The sequence below is a fragment of the Bos indicus x Bos taurus genome, chromosome 4, assembly GCF_003369695.1.
Source record: "Bos indicus x Bos taurus breed Angus x Brahman F1 hybrid chromosome 4, Bos_hybrid_MaternalHap_v2.0, whole genome shotgun sequence".
Classification (NCBI taxonomy): domain Eukaryota; kingdom Metazoa; phylum Chordata; class Mammalia; order Artiodactyla; family Bovidae; genus Bos; species Bos indicus x Bos taurus.
Window position 1 is genome coordinate 75,974,669 of NC_040079.1, and position 6,148 is coordinate 75,980,816.

Sequence of the window (6,148 nt, forward strand, 5' to 3'; positions counted from 1 at the left end):
TAATTGGCAGTACTAGAGCTGGGATTCTTTACCATCTGAATCAAGAAAAAGAAACGCAAGAAGGCAAAGTGGTTATCTGAGGAGTCTTTACAAATAGCATAATAATGAAGAGAAGCGAAAAGCAAGAGAGAGAAAGGTACATCAATTAAAATGCAAAGTTCCAAAAAATAGCTAGAAGAGACAAGAAGGTCTTCTTCAGTGAATAATGGTTAATAATAGAAGAAAACAATAAAAAAGTGAAAGACTAGAGATCTCTTCAGGAAAACTGGAAACATCAAGTGAGCATTTCACCCAAAGATGGACACAATAAAGGACAAAAATGGTAGAGACCTAGTAGACACTGAAGAGATCAAGAAGAGATGGAAAGAATACATGGAAGAACTGTAGAAAAAAAGATCTTCATGAATAGGATTATTACAATGGTGTGGTTAGTCTCCAAGAGCCAGACATTCTGAAGTGTGAAGTCAAGTGGGCCTTAAGAAGCACTGCTGTTAATAAAACTAGTGGATGCAATGAAATTCCAGCAGAACTATTCAAATCCCTAAAGGATGATGCCATCAAGGTTTTGCATTCATTATATCAGCAAATCTGGAAGACCCAGCAGTGGCCACAGGGCTGGAAAAGGTCAATCCTCATTCCAATTCCCAAGAAGGGCAGTGCGAAAGAATGTGCTAACCATCAGACAATTGCACTGATCTCCCATGCTAGTAAGATCATGCTTAAAATTTTGTATGCTAGGCTTCAGCATTATATGAACCAAACTTCCAGATGTTCAAGCTGTGTTTAGAAAAGAAAGAAGAACTAGAGATCAAATTGCCAACATTTTCTGGATTAGAGAAAGCAAGGGAATTTCAAAAACATCTACCTCTGTTTCATCGACTACACTAAGGCCTTTGACTGCTTGGATCATGACAAACTGTGGAAAGTTCTTAGAGAGATGGGAATAGCAGACCATCTTACTTGTCTCCTGAGAAACCTGAATGTGGGTCAAGAAGCAACAGTTAGGCCTTGCAGATGCTGCCACCCCAGAGCCTCCCGTGCTGTCTAGCCATGGTCAACCCCACAGTGTTCTTCGACATCGCTGTTGATGGTGAGCCCTTGGGCTGCGTCTCTTTCAAGCTGTTTGCAAAGTTCCAAAGACAGCAGAAGACTTCCATGCTCTGAGCACTGGGAAGAAAGGATTTGGTTATAAAGGTTTCTGCTTTCACAGAATAATTCCGGGATTTATGTGCCAGGGTGGTGACTCCGCATGCCATAATGGTACTGGTGGCAAGCCCATCTATGGCGAGAAATTTGATGATGAGAATTTCATTCTGAAGCATACAGGTCCTGGCATCTTGTCCACGGCAAATGCTGGCCCCAACACAAACGGTTCCCAGTTTTTCATCTGCACTGCCAAGACTGAGTGGTTGGATGGCAAGCATGTGGTCTTGGGCAAGATGAAAGAGGGCATGGATATTATGGAAACCATGGAGCGCTTTGGGTCCAGGAATGGCAAGACCAGCAGGAAAATCACCATTACTGACTGTGGACAAATCTAATAAATTTTACTTGTGTTTTACTTAACCACCAGACCATTCCTTCTGTAGCCCAGGAGAGCACCCCTTCACCCCCATCTGCTCCAAATATCCTATAATCTTTGTGCTTTTGCTATAGTTCTTTGGGTTCTATATTTTCCTTATCTCCCTCCAAGTTTAGCTGGATTGCAAAGTTAAATTTATGATTATGAAATAAAAACTAAACAATTAAAAAAAAAAAAGAAGAAGCAACAGTTAGAACCCTGTATGGAACAACTGATTGGTTCAAGATGGAGAAAGGAGTATGACAGGGCTATCTGCTGTCATTCTGTTTGTTTAACGTATATGCTGAGCACATCATGAGAAATGCTGGGCTGGATGAGTTATGAGCTGGAATCAAGATAGGAGAGAGAATCATCAACAACCTCAGATATCCAGGTGATATCACTTTAAATGGCAGAAAGTGAAGAGGAACTAAAGAGCCTCTTGATGAGGGTGAAGGAGGAGAGTGAAAGAGCCAGCTTAAGACTAAATACTAAAAAAAATAAGATCACGGCATCCGCCCCCATTACTGCATGGCAAATAGAAGGGGAAAAGGTGGAAGCAGTGACAGATTTCTTCTTGGGCTCCAAAATCACTGTGGATGGTGACTGCAGCCATGAAATCAGAAGACAAATGCTTCTTGGCAGGAAAGTGATGACAAACCTAGACAGTATGTTGAAGAGCAGAGACATTACTCTGCCAGCAAAGGTTCATAAAATCAAGGCTATGGTCTTCCAAGTGGTCACATACAGCTGTGAGAGACAGACTGTAAAGAAGTCAGAATGCCAAAGAATTGATGTCTTCGTACTGTTGTGCTGGAGAAGGCTTCTGAAAGTCCTATGGACAGCAAGGAGATAAAACCAGTCAATCTTAATGGAGATCAACCCTGAATATTCACTGGAAGGACTGATCCTGAAGCTGAAGCTCCATTATTTTGGTCTCTGATGCACACAGAAGAGTCATTGGAAAAGGCCCTGATGCTGGAAAAGATCGAGGGCATCAGAGGATGAAATGGCTGGATGGTATCACAAATGCAATGAACGTGAACTTGGGCAAATTCTGGGAGATAGTGAAGGACAGTGACACCTGGCATGCTGCAGTCCATGGGGTCGCAAAGAGTTGGACATGACTGGGTGACTGAACAACAACAGAGCTGGGAACGGAACCCTCACTTCCTAGCTCTTTCTAATTCACCAACTTGTGTTTTCTCCTGATATAAAATTGGGAAAGAGAATGTTTTCCCTGTGCAAGAATTATCAGGTCAACAAAACCAAAGGTGCAGAGCAGTATCTATGGAGAAGTACCAGTTTGGGAATAATTGCCTTATGATAGATTTTATTGTGGGGACACGATTTGAGGTTAGAGAAGCCAAGGAACAGAGGTTTATTAAGTCAAACACTGGTTCTTTAAAGATTCAGGGGCTGGATGCCATTTAGGCATAACACGGTCTTCTCCCCACACCCACCCCCTTTTATAGTTGGCTTGCTCTCCTAGTCTGCTCTTTGGCACCTCCACCAGAGGGCAGGCAGAGCAGGAAGAAGAGCATTGGTAACCTGCTTGATCAAAGAGTTGGAAGAAGAAAACTTAAGACCACTACCTCAACTTAGAGTTTTGGAGTCTTTCTAGATTTCAGTTATGAATGGAAACTTTGCCACCACAGAATAAACAATGCAGCAAAATGATCAGAACTGGAGACCAGGATTGCATTGCGTGCAGTCGCTTCAGTCATGTCTGACTCTTTGCAACCCCATGGACTGTAGCTCACCAGGCTCCTTTGTCCATGGGATTCTCCAGGCAAGAATGCTGGAGTGGGTTGCTATGCCTTCCTCCAGGGGATCTTGCTGATCCAGGGAATGAATCCACGGCTTTTATGTCTCCTGCATTGGCAGTCAAATTCTACCACCTATGTTTCTCTATATTTTCACTCTGATTTTTCTGAATGATCAATATAAAGTGTTAAATCATTAAAAATATAACAAAAAAATGTGTACAAATAGACAGGCAATAAACAAGAATAGAAAATTCACAAAAGGAATTCAACTGGCAATGAATATCAGAAAATATTCCATTCCACAGGCAATTAAAGAAATACACACTTAAAGTAAGAAACTGCCACCTTTCTTCTGTCAAGTTAATGAATATTAAAAATTATAATTATGTGCAAGGGTATGGTGAGACAGGCATTTTCATATATGATTAGTACAAATGAAAAGTTGGTACCATCTTTCTGGAGAGAAATCTAACCATATAGAGAGATTAATCTGACAGAAGAAAATCAGAGAAATTTCCTACTACTCAAGTTGGAACTAAAATCTGGTTCTTTTTCCTCTAATCAAGTGAGTCCTTACATGGACAATACAGAATCATGATATATGATAAAACAAAAAGCAAGCTTTATGCCACCTCTAGCCCTTGGCTGACTCAGTGGGATGGAAAGATGAGAACCTCTACCCCGAGAGAGAGAAAGGTCTGTAACTGTCACCACTCCAGCAACAGAGGCAGAGCATCCTGACAGTGGAGAGAACTGGGAGCATCTGGATGTCTCTCAAGATCACAGGGGCTGCCTCAGACACATAGGAGAGGAAAGCAGCGCTTTCTCTAGGTTTTAGAAGGTGTAACACATCACGCTGACCTGCAGCCTATTGCGCCAGGCTGCCCTGGAGAGACAGAGAGAGTCAGGGGGAGACTGATCTTTTTATGGCACTATCCAGCACCCGAGGGTCTTATCAACAATGGTCAGACTTGCAGTTGGCCACTACTACACCTTCAAATTACATTGCAAAAAGACAGTTGTGGTCTTAAAGGTCACATACAACATTTGTCCCTAAATGCGAACTATTGTACCATAACAGAGTTCCTTGATCTTGTTTATAAATTAATACCTGCTAGATTCATTTAATGGAGAAGACAATGGCACCCCACTCCAGTACTCTTGCCTGGAAAATCCCATGGACGGAAAAGCCTGGTGGACTTCAGCCCAACAGGCTCTTCCGTCCATGGGATTGCGAAGAGTTGGACATGACTGAGTGACTTCACTTTCACTTTTCACTTTCATGCATTGGAGAAGGAAATGGCAACCCACTCCAGTGTGTTCTTGCCTGGAGAATCCCAAGGACGGTGGTGCCTGGTGGGCTGCCGTCTATGGGGTTGCACAGAGTCAGACATGACAGAAGTGACTTAGCAGCGGATTCATTTAATAGAATAGAGATCCTGATGGTGAATAGAAGAAGTCTCATTATAGCACAAATCTGCTTGGGAGACCTAAGCCCCATAAAAAAGATTCTCCTGAGTTCTAAGTATACATTCACTATAGTTTATAATATGGAGAAACTGAAAGCAGCTTAAATGTCTGATCAAGAGTGTGGTAGGTGCCTATTAACTATTTTATAAAATGGAAAATGCTTATGAAAAAGAAGTGAAGATGCAGAATACAGAGGTTCTAGCTGAGGGTAAGTGACTCCCTCCTGTCTTTCCCACTGAATGGAGATATAACGTGGACAGAATAAACGACTGCTCTAAAATGAAATATAGTAGTCAGGTTGGAAAAGAAGATGAGAATGTGAAATCCTGCTAAATCAGCAGGGAGTTTCCTGTGTTTTGTTTTCTTTTTTTCCCTCCCAGTATCTCCTAGTCTGGACTTGGGGAAGACTGAAACCAGAACTGGGACCTGGTCCTGGACAGAGAGACTCCAGAAGCCTCTAGTTCTGGCCCAAGAAAAAGAAAGAGGATCTCTAATGCTCAAAGAAGACAGAAGAAATCACCTAGTGTTTTAATTTTTTTTTTCCATTTCTTTTTTTCCCATTTTAGACTCCAAGTAATCTAGGAGTATCAGTGGTGGCAGCTGTCACTGTGACAGAAGAAGGGATAACAGTGCCTGAAACTCTGATGGAAAGGATGTTTATTGAGAAGAGAAACCAGTGTGGGGCTCCAGGGAGGGTAATCATGGTACCAGAATTGTAACTGTGGACATGACATTGGCAAATTGCCTGTGAGAAGATACCATGTGGATATGTCACAGGTAGCTAGAAACGTAAATCTAGAACTCAGAAAAGAGGTCTGGGGTAGAATTATAAGTTCGTGAATCATCTGCATTTACAAGTTATTTAAAGCTAAATACCCTAGACATTTTCTCCTATTTGAATGACAGTTAATTACTGAGATTTTCTTGCAGCATTCTTCAGTATTTGCTTCACTGCCAAAGTGAAAAATAAGACCATTTATTACAATACTAAAGATGGATTCTCTCCAACCACTGAAAAAAGGACATAGGGTTTTATTTGGTCCCAAGATTTGGTGCCTGGCTCCTAGAACAGCAGTGTTTAAGACTCTGCTTGCAACATCCCTAAAATAACTTTGAAAAACTTTATATTCTCTAATATCTTTTAAAATTTGCATATATTTTTTCATCAAATTTAAATAATGGCAAAAGATATGATTCAGAGTATCATAACTATTGATATGTTTCTTTTAATTGACCATTTAAAATTATTTATTTATTCATTTCTTTTTGTTTTGGCTGTGCTAGGTCTTTGTTGCTGCTCAGACTTTGTTCTCTACTTCCGGTGCACAAGCTTCTCTTGTTGCAGATC

The 6,148-nt window shown here is 41.2% G+C and overlaps 1 pseudogene; it reads left to right on the forward strand.

Moving 5' to 3' along the window:
* The first annotated feature begins 1,040 nt into the window (after positions 1 to 1,040).
* Positions 1,041 to 1,656, forward strand: LOC113891890 (annotated as a pseudogene).
* The last annotated feature ends 4,492 nt before the right edge of the window (positions 1,657 to 6,148 follow it).